We start from the raw sequence: 17,985 nt of genomic DNA on the forward strand, positions 1-17,985 counted from the left end.
GTCTCAGCTAATAAAGGCAAGCATTCCGTATGCCTTCTTAACCACCTTATCTACCTGGCCTGCTACCTTCAGGGATCTGTGGACAAGCACTCCAAGGTCCCTTTGTTCCTCTACACTTCAGTGTCCTATCATTTAATGTGTATTCCCTTTCCTTTGTCGCTATCCCCAAATGCATTACCTCACACTTCTCTAGATTAAATTCCATTTGCCACTATTCCGCCCACCTGACCAGTCCATTGATATCTTCCTGGCAGCTTTCTTCTTCATTATCAACCACACAGCCAATTTTAATATCATCTGCAAACTTCTTAATCCCTATATTCATGTCTAGATCATTGATATATACCACAAAAAGCAAGGGACCCAGTACTGAGCCCTGTGAGCCCTGTCGTGCTCAGCCCCACATCCTCGCTTTTTGTCCGTAACTCTGCAAGTTCCTCACTCTCAAGTACTTGTCCAACTCCCCTTTTGCATTTATTGTTCAAATCAGCTTCCACCACCTATTCAGGTAGAGCATTCCAGATTCTGACAACTCAGTGAAAACATTTCTCCTCATTGCCCCTCTAGATCTTTTCCCAATGATTTTGAATCTATGACTATTTATTGACCCATTCGTTTTTAAAGTTTTCTGCCCTTTTCACTCCTTTTCTGAATGCGGTTGTACAGATGCCTAAAAGTCCTGCCTTACATCACCCTCTTGGCCATTCGTGGTGTGTGAGGATAGACAGGGAGCTCTGGCAAATCCCAAGTCTGTTCTCACACAAAACCCACATATGTACTTCCCAACAAGAGTGAGCAAGATTCAGGCTCTTGACTGATTTTTAATCTGTTGTTAGTCCAGGGACATTTAGATCACCAACACTGACCTGGCTACGGTTACTTAGCTTATAACAGGCCAGGGATCAAAACTGGGACCTTGTTTTGTAAAAGCCCTATATTGTCCCACTAAATTAACAAGCTAGTCTGATGTGTAGATAGCTACAACAGTACTGCCATGCTTGAACAATACAGCCATCAACCAATCCAAGCCAAATACTATGGTATGAGGGTTAGTATCACTGAAGGTAAAAATGTGTCTCATCCATCTGAATTAGGAAACCCTGGGACTTACTGCTTAGCTGCACTAACCCATCAAGTATGCTTAATATTTCTATCTATGCAACAAAATGTGCGTCTGCAGGGTAATTTTCTTCTTCCTATTGGTGATTAGTTCAATCAATCAATTGTAGCAATTAGCGTTCAATCAACATCACTAAAAAAAGAGATTATCTGGTCATTATCACATTGCTGTTTGTGTGAGCTTGCTGTGCTCAAAATTTCTGCCACGTTTCCCACAGTGACTACACTGCAACAGTACTCAATTAGCCGTAACGCGCTTCGAGATATCTGGTGGTAGTGAAAGTCTTTCTTTCTTTGCTTTCAAATTCACACTTTATGTGCGAGATTAAAATGAAAGCAAACTATTGAGAGTGCTCGTCACAACTTTTAAGAAGTGCGCTTTGATTTGCCAAAAATAGGCCACGTCATCCTGTAAATATATTCGTAAATGTAGAGAATTGAAAGCTCAATTAGGGGGCTATCAGAATCAGTATTGTGACAATTACGGAGAATCTAAAGTGAAGGTCAACCATTTAGAACTATACAAAAATACATTAAGGATTCTGAAATGAGTAGCAACCATACAATTACCAACACCTACAAATTTCCTGTGATTTTATGGTGCTGTATTTTTTTAAAAAAACACACACATCACCAGCAATCTCACAGTAATTAACAGTGCTCTGCTCTATAAAAGCTTTCTCAGAAGCTGAAATGAGGCACATTAGTTGGAAAATGGCAGATGATTCTACTCAGGGTAAATCTTTCTGCTTGTATTTACATAATCACCTCATCACTTTTGTCAAAATGTCTCCATGTCCCCAAGAGCTGGACAGTGATGGCTGCGACTTAAGTAAACACAGCAGCCGTCTTGTGTCAGTTACGTCACAGCAACGGGACTAATCTGCTCTTTTTGGTAGTGCTCGCTGAGAGAGGAATGTCGCTCAGGAGAAATAGTGCAGTCGGATCTTTAACAGAGCAAGTGCAACAGGCAAATAAGATCTTGACTTAATATCTCATCCCAAGGAAGGCACCTCCCAACACAATGCACCACACCCTTGGTACTGTGCAAAGTGTCAGTTGTGGCTCAGTGGATAGCACTCCCACCTCCAAGGTTGTGGGTTGCCTTATGATGACAGATTGAGTAGACTGGGTCTTTACTCGTTGGAGTTCAGAAGGAGGAGGGGTGATCTTACAGAAATATTTAAAATAATGAAAGGGATAGACAAGATAGAGGCAGAGAGGTTGTTTCCACTGGTCGGGGAGACTAGAACTAGGGGGGCACAGCCTCAAAATACGGGGGAGCTAATTTAAAACAGAGTTGAGAAGGAATTTCTTCTCCCAGAGGGTTGTGAATCTGTGGAATTCTCTGCCCAAAGAAGCAGTTGAGGCTAGCTCATTGAATGTATTCAAATCACAGATAGATAGATTTTTAACCAATAAGGGAATTAAGGGTTACGGGGAGCGGGCGGGTAAGTGGAGCTGAGTCCACGGCCAGATCAGCCATGATCTTGTTGAATGGCGGAGCAGGCTTGAGGGGCTAAATAGCCTACTCCTGTTCCTAATTCTTATGTTCTTATGGGTTCAAGTCCCACTCCAGGGACCTGCGCACAAAAAATCTAGGCTGAAACTCCCAGTGCAGTGCTCCCAGTGGGGGAACGCTGCACTGTCAGAGATGCCGTCTTTCAGATGAGACGTTAAACCGACTGCTCTCTCAAGTGGACGTAAAAGATCCCATGGCCACTATTTCAAAGAAGAGTAAGGCAGTTATCCCCAATGTCCTGGCCAATATTTACCCCTCAATCAACATCACTAAAACAGATGATCTAGTCATTATCTCATTGCTGTTTGCGGGAGCTTGCTTGTGCGAGTTTACTACATTGCAACAGTGACTACACTCCAAGAGTACTTTATTGGCTGAAAAGTGCTTTGAGAAGTCTGGTGGTCGTGAAAGGTGCTATATAAATCCAAGTCTTTCTTTCTTTTCTTCTTTACTGCACTGGAGTCTCGGCCTCTATTAGGTACTGGTATGGGGCTTGAACCCAAAATCTTTTGGCCTAAAAGTAAGAGTGCTACCAGCTGAGCTAAACTGACATCTTTTGCCTACTGAGAAAGCAAGGCAAAGTACCATGGCCAAAGTCCAGCACACTGCTGTAATGTATGCACCAGTGAGCATGCTCATCGGCTTGTGGAGTTGTGGCACTGTGAGTGGCTTAGCCAGTCACATGATGTTCACAAGACTCAATAAAACCCCAGTTACTTGAGTTCAGGTTCTCCACGATGAGGTGGCAGTTGTGAGCCTGGTGGATGAACTGGCAGTATTCAGTTTGATTGTTAAACCTTTGCGACTAAACCAGCTCGTTCTTTACAGCAAATGTGTAGCTGTGAATTCTTTAGCAAAGAACCCATGATGCAAATACACTACAACTCCTGCCAATGGTGAGAGAAAATGTGGTAAAGCAGGAAGCAGAATGGACGAGACAGTGATATGACTAAACAACGGGTCTGAAGAAGGCTCATCAACCTGAAACGTTAACTGTGCCTCTCTCCGCAGATGTTGCCTGACCCGTTGAGTATTTCCAGCATTTTCTGGTTTTTATTTCAGTTTTCCCGCATCCACAGTATTTTGCTTTTGTATAAGTTTATGAATTATAGGAGGAAGGAAAGATCTGATCAAACTCTCTTTTTCGGTTTGCCTGCCAAAGACAGTGAATCAAATATCAACCAACCCATTAATCTACCCTTGAGTCAGATGCTTGAGAGATCTGGACTTCACTTCCTCCCACCCCGCATCCTGTAAGGACTCCATTCCATTCTCCCAGTTTCTCCGTCTCCGTCGCATCTGCTCTGATGATGCCACCTTTCACACTAGTGCCTCTGACATGTCTTCCTTTTTCCTTAAACGAGCATTCCCCTCCGCCGTGGTTAACATGGCCCTCAACTGTGTTCGTTCGATTTCCCGCACCTCTGCTCTCACCCCTTCCCCTCCCTCTCAGAACCATGACAGGGTTTCCCTTGTCCTCACCTTTCACCCCACCAGCCTCCACGTTCAACGGATCATTCTCCGCCATTTCCGTCATCACCAGCGTGATCCCACCACCAATCACATCTTCCACTCCCCTCCTCTCTCGGCATTCTAAAGGGACCGCTCCCTCCGCAACACCTTGGTCCATTCCGCAGTCACCCCCAGCACCCGCTCCCCTTCCCACAGCACCTTTCCGTGCAACCGCAGGAGATGCTACATCTGTCTTTTGACTTCCTCCCTTCCCACTATCCAGGGCCCCAAACACTGTATTTGCTGCTCACAATGTGGTCGCCTCTACATTGGGGAGACCAAGCACAGATTGGGTGACCACTTTGTGGAACACCTCCGTTCAGTCCGTAAGTGTGACCCTGAGCTTCCGGTCGCCTGTCACTTTAATTCTCTGCTCCACTCCCACTCTGACCTCTCCATCCTCGGCCTCCTACACTGTTCCAATGAAGCTCGAGGAACAACACCTCATCTTTCGTTTAGGCACTTTACAGCCTTCTAGACTCAACATCGAGTTCAACAATTTCGGACCATAACCTCTGCCCATCTTTGGTTGCCTTCTCCCCCCAACCAACCCCCCCCATCCCCCCCCGATCTTATGTAATTATTTTCTCTGTGTTTCTCATGACAACTGGTAATTATTCTGCCATTCACACCCTATCTAGACCAACCTTTTTCCAACTTCTGCCATTACCATTTCAATCAGCCCATCATCCCTTTTTCTCTCTAATCTCTCCTGTCTTCCACCCCATCACAGACCTCCCCTTTTGTTCTTTCTTCCCCTCCCTCTTTCAGTGCTCCCTAAGAATCCGTTCATTTTCAAACATTCACCAGTTCTGACGAAGGGTCATCGACTTGAAACGTTAACTCTGTTTTTCTCTCCACAGATGCTGCCTGATCCGTTGAGATTTCCAGCATTTGCTGATTTTATCTCGGATTCCAGCATCCGCGGTATTTTACTTTTCTGCTTATGAGATCTGTTTGACTGAGATGCAAGATGTTCCTTTGAACTGTAGCAACCCTGTCAATCCAATCAGGCATTAGATGCATCAGCAACTCCTTCAAAAAAAACTTTTTTTTAAATATTCAATCGCAAGGCCAGCATTTATTGCCCATCCCTATTTGCCCTTGGGGAATGGGCAATAAATGCTGGCCTTGCCAGCGACCCCCAGAATTTTAAAAAGCTACTGATCCTGGTAAGTTGGTTCACAAACATTATCTGAAGACCAGCGAATTCCCGACCAATTTGTTTCAACCTTCCTCGCCAACTGATGTTGTCCCATATGAGAGGACAGTAACAAATATCATGCCAAACTACAAAGTCAGACCTCAGTGAATTTAGGGACATGCTCTGGCTCAGTGGTGTCACTCTTCCCTTGGAGTCAAAATGTTCTGGGTTCAAATCCCACTCAAGAGATTTGAGCCCCAAAATCTAGGTTGACACTCCAGTGCAGTGCTGAGGGAGTGCTGCACTGTCGGAGGTGCCGTCTTTTAGATGAGACGTTAAACCGAGGCCCCGTCTGCCCTCTTAGGTGGATGTGAAAGATCCCATGGTACTATTTGAAAGAGGAGCTGGGGAGTTCTCCCCGGTGTCCTGGCCAATATTTATCCCTCAAATAATATCACTAAAACAGATAATCTGGGCATTATTACATTGCTGTTTGTGGGAGTTTGCTATGCGCAAATTGGCTGCCGCTTTTCCTACGTCACAGCTTTTATTTATATAACGCCTTTAATGTAGTGAAATATCCCAAGGAGCTTCGCAGGAGATCTATTGGACAACAAATTTGACACCAAAGGAGAAATTCGGACAGGTGATCAAAAGCTTTGTAAAAGAGGTAGGTTTTAAGGAGCGTCTTGAAGGAGGAAAGAGAGGTAGAGAGATGGAGAGGTTTAGGAAGGGAGTTCCAGAGCTTAGGGCCTAGGCAACAGAGGGCACGGCCACCAATGGTTGAATGATTGTAACTTCAGAAGTACTTCATTGGCTGCAAAGCCCTTTGAGACGTAGGGAGGTCGTGAACAATGCTATAGAAATGGTATGTCTTTCATTATTATTTGTTGTGGAATTGCAATTTGTGTGTACAGTTAATATTTTTTGATAAATATTAAGCTATTTTCACTATGAGGAAAGATTGGATAGGCTGGGGTTGTTTTCTTTGGAACAGAGGAGGCTGAGGGGAGACCTTATTGAGGTGTATAAAATTATGAGGGGCCTGGATAGAGTGGATAGGAAGGACCTATTTCCCCTAGCAGAGGGGTGAACAACCAGGGGGCATTGATTTAAAGTAACTGGTAGGAGGTTGAGGGGATTTGAGGAGAAAGTTTGTCACCCAGAGGATGGTAGGGATCTGGAATTCACTGCCTGAAAGGGTGGTAGAGGCAGAAACCCTCATCACATTTCAAAAGTACTTGAATGTGCACTTGAAGTGCCGTAACCTACAGGGCTACGGACCAAGAGCTGGAAAGTGGGATTAGGCTGGATAGCTCTTTGTCGGCCGGCACGGACACGATGGGCCGAAATGTCCTCCTTCCATGCTGTAAATTTCTATGATTTTATGAAATAGCAAATAGAGGATAGTTTCTCTCTTGGCAAATGTGCCGAAGTATGAAAAATTAGTGAATGAACACCTGCCGTTGCACGCTGATCATAACAACCAGTGAACTGGTCACGATTCTTCACAGTAAATCCGTCAATATATAGTGCTCTCAAGGTCTGACTAAATCTACATCCATTCAATGATTAAAATATTGAAACACTACTGGGCGGACTTCAAAGAAAATCCATCTCTTGCTCCTGCACATTCAAAGACATCATCATCATAAGCTCGGAATCGAAGAAGACTTGCTTCCACTCTTAAAATTAGTCTTTAGGTGGCTGAACAGTCCAATACGAGAACCACAGTCCCTGTCACAGGTGGGACAGATAGTCGTTGAGTGAAAGTGTGGGTGGGACTGGTTTGCCGCACGCTCTTTCCACTGCCAGTGCTTGATTTCTGCATGATCTCGGCGATGAGACTCGAGGTGTTCAGCGCCCTCCCGGATGCACTTCCTCCACTTAGGGTGATCTTTGGCCAGGGACTCCCAGGTGTCAGTGGGGATGTTGCATTTTATCAGGGAGGCTTTGAGGGTGTCCTTGTAACATTTCCTCTGCCCACCTTTGGCTCGTTTGCCGTGAAGGAGTTCCAAGTAGAGCGTTTGCTTTGGGAGTCTCGTGTCTAGCACGCGAACAATGTGGCCTGCCCAGTGGAGCTGATCAAGTGTGGTCAGTGCTTCAATGTGGGGATGTTGGCCTGGTTGAGGACGCTAATGTTGGTACATCTGTCCTCCCAGGGGATTTGTAGGAGCTTGCAGAGACATCGTTGGTGGTATTTCTCCAGCAACATGTGGATCAGTGGATTGGATGAGGTATACATAAGAACATAATAAAATAGGAGGAGTAGTAGGCCACCTGGCCCCTCGAGCCTGCTCCACCATTCAATCAGATCATGGCTGATCTGATCCTAGACTCAGCTCCACTTCCCTGCCCGCTCCCCATAATCCTGTAATTAGAATTCCCCCCCCCCCACCCCCCCTTGAAAAGTTTCACTTGCTGCTAGAATTGTCGCACTTTTTCCTGCAGGAGGAATTCTCCCATGTGCCGTTTATACCAATTGTCTTTTAGCTGAGACTGGAACCTCTTTACAGATGGGGTGAGGGGTTAGACCACCTGTGGCCTAAAATAGGGCTCTGGCACAATGGGAGACCACTGTAGCTGTGCGTAGAACTTCCTATCCTGAGAAAGTGGGTAGAAGTGTCTTCAATGTCGTGACCAGTAATTTGTTTATACAGGTACTACAGTGTTGCCTCACTCAGCAGTCTTGCTGTCAGATGCAACATGTGTATTATAAAATGGGGCATCAGACAGCTATGAGGTTAACTAGTGTGGGAAAATAGGAATATCGCACTGGTATAGTAGAGTTTATTGTAAGGTCCTTTTTCTATTACATAGAGCATTCCAGAGGAGGAGTATTTAAATGGGGATACAGGTATATGACTTCCCTGTGCATCACTCATTTTCTGTTCTTCCTGTTTCCAATTGAATTTGGAGGCCTGCAATTTCAGTATCTCAAGAGGAGAAAATCCACCTTATTTGGAGACCCAACCATGTATCAGTATTGATTTTAATGCAGGCAAGTTTGCATAGATCAGTGCTGTGAGAATGTCAGCAGGACCACTGAATGGAACAGTATAATGTCTTTAGCACTTAACTCAAGCTGGGGGTCAGTGGTTGGCATTAAGGGAATGTTGTTGCTTGGCAGTTTCAGTAGTTGCAGTCCTGGTCAGGTGCTTGGGGAGTTGTGGGCCAGCAAATCAACTGCTCCAGCACCAGCTGATTTTGCTGACTCAAGTAATGGAGGTAAGTGTTGCTGGAGAATGCTGAGGTGAATTGGAAATGCAGAATATCAATTCATAGTGTGCATTATGACACTGAATTATCTATCATCTGGAAGAGGTAAGAATCATCTCCATAGTGGTGGATAATTGAGCTTTCCCTATAGCCTTAATTAACTGAACCTTATTTTCAGTATCTAACTTTTTTTAATGTTGAATTGGGTTCGCTTGGGTGTACTCCAGGTTGTATACATTGCATGAATGTGCATGAAAAAATAACTACTACCCAGCAGAATAATTTTAATTGCTCAGCCATTTAGACTGGGGGAGGGGGGTTTTGAAGAATGCAAGCTCAGTGCCAAGCGTGTACTGTCCTTTCCAACTTGCATGATTTTCTTTTGTAATGTTCAGTCATTGATGTGTTACCTGTTCAGTGGGTAATGTTAGCATTAAGATCCATCCCTTGTCCTCTCATTTTTTAAATAGAATCCATTTATGTAAGTCTTTTATCAGTTATTCTCCCAGTTTTCTATTTTTGAAGCAGTGTGAATAGCCCTACCACAACTCATGGCATTCGTCACAGACATGAATTGGAATGTTACTTGCAGTGTGGTGGTTGGGGGTGGGTTTGGCTGGATGGACTGCCTTAAAAAAATGTGTGGGGGAACTGGCTGGCAGGAAATAGACTGAAATGAGCAAGATCAAGTAAATAAGAGCTCCTAATGGTGGAACTCGGTGACGATGAGAGCAGAAAAACACAGGAAACAATTGAGCTCTGATTTGGGACAGGGGAATTATTTCTTAAATGTGGTCAGACAGGGAAGTTAATGTAATCTTCTTTTATTGTTTCTTCGCCAATTATACAGGTAGATATATGATGGGAATCATTTTAACTTCTTGCAGATGTAACATTGTTTGAATTGGAAAACCCCAAAAACCAGATGCATATTGTATTTATTTTTTACCAATACAAGGAAAGATGTATGTTGTATTTGAAAAGATATGTTGTATTCTGTTTCGCAAATAGCATGTTTTACTAGGTTTGGGCCGCTCCAGGTTGAGTCTTGGGCCAGTCCAAAATTATGGCCCCCGTTTCACCAAAGCAATCGAGCATTTTAGGTCTCTGGGAAGTGAGATATTTGACTTTTTTTTTTAAAGTCTGTTTAATAGTAAGTAGAATGTTCTTATGTTCTTATTAATGTTGGGGAAGTCCAGAACCAGGGGTCACAGTCTAAGGATAAGGGGTAAGCCATTTAGGACCGAGATGAGGAGAAACTTCTTCACCCAGAGAGTGGTGAACCTGTGGAATTCTCTACCACAGAAAGTTGTTGAGGCCAATTCACTAAATATATTCAAAAAGGAGTTAGATGTAGTCCTTACTACTAGGGGGATCAAGGGGTATGGCGAGAAAGCAGGAATGGGGTACTGAAGTTGCATGTTCAGCCATGAACTCATTGAATGGCGGTGCAGGCTCGAAGGGCCGAATGGCCTTTATCGCTCAAAAATCTGTCTATCTCCGCCTTAAATATATTCAATGTCCCAGCCTCCACAGCTCTCTGGGGCAGAGAATTTGCACTGATTTAAGACCCTCAGAGAAGAAATTCCTCATCTCAGTTCTAAACGACCCCTTATTCTGAAACTATGCCCCCAGTTCTAGATTCCCCCACGAGTATAGCCTTCTACATGTCCGAGTCTATCCTATCTAACACTGAAAAGACAAGACCGATTGCCCATCCTCTGCACGGTTAAGGCTGCATCAGCGCCACAAATATTTTTTAAGCACTTAAGCAAGAAACTCAGTGATTCTCCTGCTGCACGTACTTTAACATTCAGTCTGCAGAAAATGCCAGCAAAAATACTTCAAATTATAGCTTCCTTCAACTGCTGAATTGACTCACAGATAAGAGTTTTCGTCTGGTACACTGTCTCCTGGACGCAGACTTTTAAAAGCAGCTTAATCAGCACTTTCTGCACCCGGGCTGTAGACACATCCATTCAAGTTATGGGAATTCAATTACATGTGTACAATTACTCCTAATCATTCAGGAACCACCATGGTTAAATTTGTGAGCTATTTGTGTTGTTGCATTTTCTTTCATTGCGAGGCCACTCAAATATCTACAGCCAAAAGCTGGACTGAAGAACCAAAGTTATACAAGGGGCCTGATGGTGTAGAAATTCTGGCACTGCAGAGTTATTTATTGCAAATTTGTACATTTAATTTCTGCAGTGAAGAGAGATTCAATGAAAACTGCCCACTGCATTAATACAGCTATGCTCTTCCATTAAAACTGTAATTTTTTTTAATTCGCTCATGGGATGTGGGCGTCGCTAACCAGCATTTATTGCCCTGGAGAAGTTGGTGGTGAGCCACCTTCTTGAACCACTGCAGTCCGTGTGGTCCGTTCGGTTTTGTTCTTATTATTGTTTCTTGTGGCGGTTTGTTGCAACTGAGTGGCTCGATGGGCCATTTCAGAGGGCAGTTAAGAGTCAACCACATTGGTGTGTGATCTGGAGTCAAAAATATGCCAAACTGGGCAAGGGCAGCAAACTTCCTTCCCCAAAGGACATTAGTGAACTATTGAGGGAGTGCAGCGAAGATTCACCAGACTGATTCCCGGGATGGCTGGACTGACGTATGAGGAGAGACTGGATCAACTGGGTGGGCCTTTATACATTGGAGTTTAGAAGGATGAGAGGGAATCTCATAGAAACATATAAGATTCTCACGGGACTGGATAGGTTAGATGCGGGAAGAATGTTCCCGATGTTGGGGAAGTCTAGAACCAGAGGACACAGTCTTAGGATAAGGTGTAGGCCATTTAGGACTGAGATGAGGAGAAACTTCTTCACTCAGAGTTGTTAACCTGTGGAATTCCCTACCGCAGAGAGTTGTTGATGCCAGTTCATTGGATATATTCAAGAGGGAGTTAGATATGGCCCTTACGGCTAAAGGGATCAAGGGGTATGGAGAGAAAACAGGAAAGGGGTAATGAGGGAATGATCAGCCATGATCTTATTGAATGATGGTGCAGGCTCGAAGGGCCGAATGGCCTACTCCTGCACCTATTTTCTATGTTTCTATGTTTCTATGAACCAGATGGATTTTTACAATCCAATAGTTTCATGGGCACCATTACTGATATTCCAGATTTATTTAATTAACTGATTTTAAATTCCCCAGCTACCATGGTGGGATTTGAACTCATATCTCTGGATCGTTAGTCCTGGTCTCTGGATTACTAGTCCAGTAACATAATCACTATGCTACCGTTCCTGATATTCATGTATTTCATTTAAAATAAACCAGTTTGTTTGCCAACGTTCTTCATCTCAATAGAATGCATTTTACAAAATAACAATCGGCAGCTCATAAGAGAATACACAGACACTACTTCAGTAGTCAGTGTACAAAACAAGGTACTATTTTACGATCCCCAGGACATGCTACCTTTAAAAAGATAGTTGGCAGTAAAAGGGGCCCTCCTGATTGTGAGCTCTGCTTTACAGGAGTAACTAGTGACGGTGATTCCAAGAGTGGGGGAGGTCCCTCTGTGCATTAGGCTCTGCAAAAATACATACCTGTTTTTGATAAATCGTTTGCTGATTCTGCTACACCCAACATACCTTTGCCCACTGTGTTATAAATGGGAAAACCTTGTGTTGCCTGGCACAAATGTCCCTCATTTTAATGAGAACGAATGTTTGAGAATTTAAAAAACAAAACATCAGCTCTATCTCCCCGCAGAATTGAAGCATCTTCAGTGTGTGGGGTTTATTTTATTTTTCAATACAGGTGTATGCTTTGGTTTTTAGAAAAAGATTTGGATTTATATAACCGCCTTTCACAACCACCGGATGTTCCAAAGTGCTTTATTAAGTACTTTTGAAGTGAGGCACTGTTGTAATGCAGGAACCGTGGCAGCCAATTTACACAAGCAAGCTCCCACAAACAGCAATGTGATAATGACCTGATAATCTGTTTTTTTGTTGTTGTGTTGTTTCAGGGATAAATATTGGCCCCAGGACACTGGGGATAACTCCCCTGCTCTTTCTTCGAAATAGTGCCACGGGATCTTTTACGTCCACTTGAGAGAGCAGACGGGGCCTCGGTTTAACATCTCATCCGAAAGACAGCACATCCATCTAGACAGTGCAGCACTCCCTCAGCACTGCACTGGAGTGTCAGTCTAGATTTATTTTTGTGCTCAAGTGCCTGGAGTGGGACTTGAACCCACAACCGTCTGACTCAGAGCTGAGAGTGCTACCCACTGAGCCATATCAGACATCATACGCCCCTTCATGACTACCATAGCAACACTTGACACAAGAGATGTCACAGGATACTGGCACTGCAATGGCAGGAAGGCATTTAGAATTTAACCCCCCACCCCTTGTTCACTGATCCACCAAAGGGATTGTATTTTGATTGAAAAAAATGTTTAAAATAAATGGTCCTCCTCTTCAACTTACGCAGAGGGGGCTGGCCCAGCAAATGCCCAAGGCCAGCCGCGACCATATTCAAAACCCTTCCAATCAGTGGGCTCCCTGGAGCAGGCAGGTTCCTGCTGGGATCCCACTATAAATATCAGAACAAGATCGATCCCGAGAGATTTCCTGGGGCCAGTGGCTGCCAAGTCGGACAGGAGCAAAGCCCATTGCACCGACTCCGTGTTGGGATGCTGGGCTTACGCCAGAGTGCAAACGTGTACTCTGGGCACAAAACGAGAGGCAGAGGGTGGACAGAGGGAGGGTGGACAGAGGGGGCTGGCAGAAGGAGGGGGACACAATGATAGAGGGCGACAGAGGGAGGGTGACAGTATGAGGAGGACAGGGCGACAGAGGGAGGGGCACAGAGGGCGACAGTATGAGGAGGACAGGGCGACAGAGGGAGGGGCACAGAGGGCGTCAGAGGGAAGGTGACAGAGTATGTGCGAAAGGAAAGAAAGCGAAACGAACATGCGTGCACGGCACCAAGAAAGGAATTCCAATGTCTAAGTCCAACAGTGCGATAGACTAACATCTCAGAGGTTACAGTATCGAAGTTCCAGTGTCTTATCCTCACATGCTACTTTTTTATGCTTTCTCAGTCCATGGGGAACTTGATTGATGCTGGTGATTAATGTGTGCAATGTGAGCATAATCCTTCCTGGATGAGCAAAGTGGTTTCCCTTCCAATTAATTGCAACATGCTTTGTGGTTTGTGGATGTATATTGTTCTGTTGGGACAGTACTTGTTCAAACATAATCACACAGCACAACACGAACAACGTAACCTTTGAGAGGTCAACCTGAGCCCACCAGCAAATCTGTCAACTTGACATGATAATTTTATGTTTATTAAAATGAACAGGCTGATGGCCAGGGGGAGGGAAGAACAGGATGTGCAACTGAGAGGATGATCTGCAGAGAAAGTGGCTAATTTACTGTTTGTTACACAATATATTCTTGGGCCTTTTGATAAGTATAAATATCTAGCAGGGAGCCTGTAATCTATCAGGGAGCTTTATGGGTTATGTTCTTAAGAATAGCAACACATTGCTATTAAGAACTAGTTGGTTTATTAACAAAGGCTTAACAATCACACTACACATTACCAGTTCATCCACTAGGCTCACAATTGCATACCTCATCTTGGATGACCCAGACCCAACTGGCTGGGGTTTTATTGAGTCTTGTGAACATACGTGACTGGCTAAGCCAATCACAATGCAACAAGCTCAACACATCTGTGAGCACACTCACAGGTGCATACATGACAGAGCCTAACCCATTGGGAGCCCATATCAGTAAATTGTGGATGCACTCTCCATGATTTTCAATCCATTAATTGGAGGAATATGCTTGCAAATTCGCAACATGTACTCCTGGGTGGGAGTCATGGCTTCCTCTCAAGCACTGCACTTGCATAAAACTGGCCCTACAATCTTATGAACCTCCCATCCTCCATAACCAACTTGTTCAAAACTCAGGCGCCCACGTCTTGTCCTGCACTAAGCCTCGCTCACCCAGCATTCCCTTCTTTACTGAGCCACACTGATCCTGTAACACATCACATCCCTGTCTTCAAATTCCTCTACACAGAGTCATTCTACCTCAGCCAGCTTCATATCCCTTTCACACCCTCTGGTCCTCCAACTCTAAGTCTTTTCTTGCTCCTCCTTCAGATCTATTATTCTGGAACGTTGTACCTGAAAAGAGGGTGGAAGCCGATTTCATAAATAATTTTAAAAGGGAGTTGGACAGGCGCTTGATGAGCAAATGATAGGGTCACGGACAAAAAGCGAGGATGTGGGACCGAGCACGACTGCTCTTGCAGAGAGCCGGCACAGGTTCGACGGGCCAAATGGCCTCCTTCTGTGCTGTAAGTTTGTACGTTTCTATTATTGATGTCAGAGTCCTCAGCTGTAGCCCCAGCCATATTGTCTGAAACTCCTTCCCAAACACCACTCAACCTCCCCACTTCTCCACTTTTTAAAAAAGCTTTCCATCATTTCAACGAAAACTTTCGCCCACCTCTCCCACCGTGACTCAGATCCTGTTCCTTTTATCCCTCCTTTTCGCACCACCCCTCTGTTTTTAAAGTAGGTTTTCTACATTAAAGGCGCTACATAAATGTAAGTTGTTAAACTTACAAAATCCGGCCCTCCCATGAAGACAGAAATTCCCCTGAATTTGCCACCATTCTATGGTTAAAAAACAGTGCAGAATTCACTTAATGGTTAACATAGAATAACTGTTCCATATGCTAACATCGCTACAGATAGAATTATTCCAACTTTAACCTATACCGAAGACTCTCCAAAGTTCAAAGGTCGGAGCGGATTTTTTTCCTGCTGTTGCTATCTACCTCTTCAGAGCCCTTTTATATAGCCATCAATTCCCGCTTGTTCCTTATAGCGAGATATTTCAGCCAAGCAATTTGTTGTCATTTTCATGTCAGTACTTTTGTTTTTACAATGAAGTCACTCTCGGTCCTGTGCCTTTGTGGTTTTTCTTATTCATGCTGTTCCTGGTGTCTTGGGTATAACAATTATCAGCTCTCAAGACTGTCAGGGTTGTCAGTTCCAGCTGGAAGCTCTTGATGACTGCTGGAAGCAACAGAACTATATTTTGTCTGTCTGCCTATCAATTTATCATGCACTTCCTACCTGGAACACTGCAATTATGAACCTGGGGGAAATATAGGCTGGAATCTTGTCTAGTACAGAAACCATATCCACCCATATGTGTTCACACTAACAAGACATTCAGACAAGGAATAAGGCATTCTTATAATAAAGAATGTTTAACACATTCCATGTGCAATGCAGGGTTACTTTTTATTAAGCAACAAGAAACATGACTTGCATTTATATAGCGCCTTTCACATCCTCAGGACGTCCCAAAGTGCTTTACAGCCAATTAAACACTTTTGAATTGTAGTCACTGCTATAATGTAAGCAACGCGGCAGCCAATTTGTGTGCAGCAAGCTCCCAGAAACAGCAATGTCAGATCATCTGTTTTTTTTTGTGATGCTGGTTGACGGATAAATATTGGCCAGGACAGATTTAATATCACACAAAAAAAGAGAATGGTGTCGGTGTTAACGCGACGAACATTTTGGGTGCCCGGTGTCACTATCAAGAACTCCTAAGTCAATTATAGCACGTGTTCTCTCAATTCTAACAATGTGGCTTAACTGAAGTCAGCACCTCAAAATCCTGAACTGGGAAGAGGAAAACTAGTTAACGTTTGTATTGATGTTCATTGTCTACTGATCCTTACTTGTGTAAGAGTGGGCACTGGTTAATTCCAGCTTCATCCTTAACTGTGATTGTCTGTGGGTTGGTTAAACTCATAACACTTCTTGCTGAGCTACATTTCCTATATTGCAACAGTGGCTACACTCCAAAAGCACTTCATTGGCTGTAAAGCGCTTTGAGATGTCCGATGGTCGTGAAAGGCTCTGTACAAATGCAAGTCTTTCTTTCTTAGGTTCACAATTGAAAAACGGCCTTTTAGGTAATGTAGAGGAGGACCACATTTGTAACTGTGACAGCCCTGGCTCAGTGATAGCTTTCTCACCTCTGAGTCAGAAGGTCGTGGGTTCAGGTCTCACTCCAGAGACTTGAGCTTATTGCTATTTAAATGCAATTTCTTTCTTCAGCAGAGGAGTGTTAAGGAGTAAAAATGGGGGTAAAAACTATGAATAAACAATAAAGATCTTTTGAGGTTTTTTTTGTTTTCCTCTGATAAGACATTGGTCACATGAGAGACCAGGAATTTACCCAACAGGATACACTGTGATAAATAATATTCTTCATACAGTCCCAGGTCAAAGATAAATTTCTCGGCAACACAACTTCAATGTAACATAAAATACCTGTCGTCTTAAACTGACAAAGCTTTGTATCTGTTAACTTCCCCAGTAAGAACAGGTGAATTCTCTCTGTTTTTAACATTCAAAAGCACTGATGTGTTATTGTTTAGTGGAAGAAGTTTCTGACCGATTCCCACAAGCCACGATTGTTACAATAATATATGTTGTATCGGCTGTTTTGCAGAGGCTAGGTTTAAACTGGCTGATTATTTAAACACCAATGGCCCGGAACCTGAAGTCCTGGTCAGGACGAACTGGCAGCTTTCGCAGTCATTTTGCCTTTGCCGTCATTTCACCGTTGAAACTCACCGCAACTTCGGGATTTAGCGCATGCGCTGTCTAACTGGGAAATCCTGAAGTTACGGTCCGTCATTCACTGCTCCTACACAGACTGCGCCGTGCCGCACCCCCACTCCCCCACAACAGGGCCACCAATCAGTGAAACTGACGAAAACTTCTGGCTCCTCCACGGCAACATCGCGGTTAAATTCCCCACTAAAAGTTAGATCCTTTCGAATTAGGTATAACTGAGCTCTTAACGGCGTATTGACTGCGAAACAATAGTTATGGCCCTGAAAAACTAACTTTAATTTTGTGGAGCGTCAAATTTATCCATTTGAATAAAAATTAAAATTTTATAAGGAAAAGTTTGCTTGTTTTTATTTCAGGATCGCCTTGTCCTTGTGTGAGAGCCCAATCTTTGTTTTGCTCTCTCTATCATGTTTTTAAAATGTTAGGAGCTTACCTACTTCCTGGTTCGCTGTCTGTGAAAATTCTGCTTCTTGACTGGCTGCTTAGACCGTTTGTTGACGTTGCAGCAGCTCGCGTTGGGGATTCCCCATTAACTTGCGCTGATTTCAATTGCGCGTCGGAAAAGCTGAACGTCTCGCCACAGAGATCGCGAGATCTTTGCGAGAAGCTTACCTCGAATGCCTTTGCTGCGCTGATGACTGCAAATCACAGGCCACTATGTCCAGAAGCTAACAATGATCAGCTCCCACATGGTCTTGGCTCCTCCTGGGCCAGATTATATTGCACAGATCCCAAACTTACAGCTATTCTTTTCATCACCTGCCAAAAAAGGCAGCATGGTTAAATCGCCATCATAGGCAGTCCCTCGGA

General features: G+C 44.0%; 1 protein-coding gene across 1 annotated transcript in view; it reads right to left on the minus strand.

Moving 5' to 3' along the window:
• The window catches only part of kcnt1b (potassium sodium-activated channel subfamily T member 1b), a 264,397-nt gene that overhangs the window by 186,427 nt on the left and 59,985 nt on the right, over positions 1-17,985 (minus strand). The gene's annotated exons all lie outside the window — the stretch shown is intronic.

This window comes from Pristiophorus japonicus, chromosome 20, assembly GCF_044704955.1.
Source record: "Pristiophorus japonicus isolate sPriJap1 chromosome 20, sPriJap1.hap1, whole genome shotgun sequence".
NCBI lineage: Eukaryota > Metazoa > Chordata > Chondrichthyes > Pristiophoridae > Pristiophorus > Pristiophorus japonicus.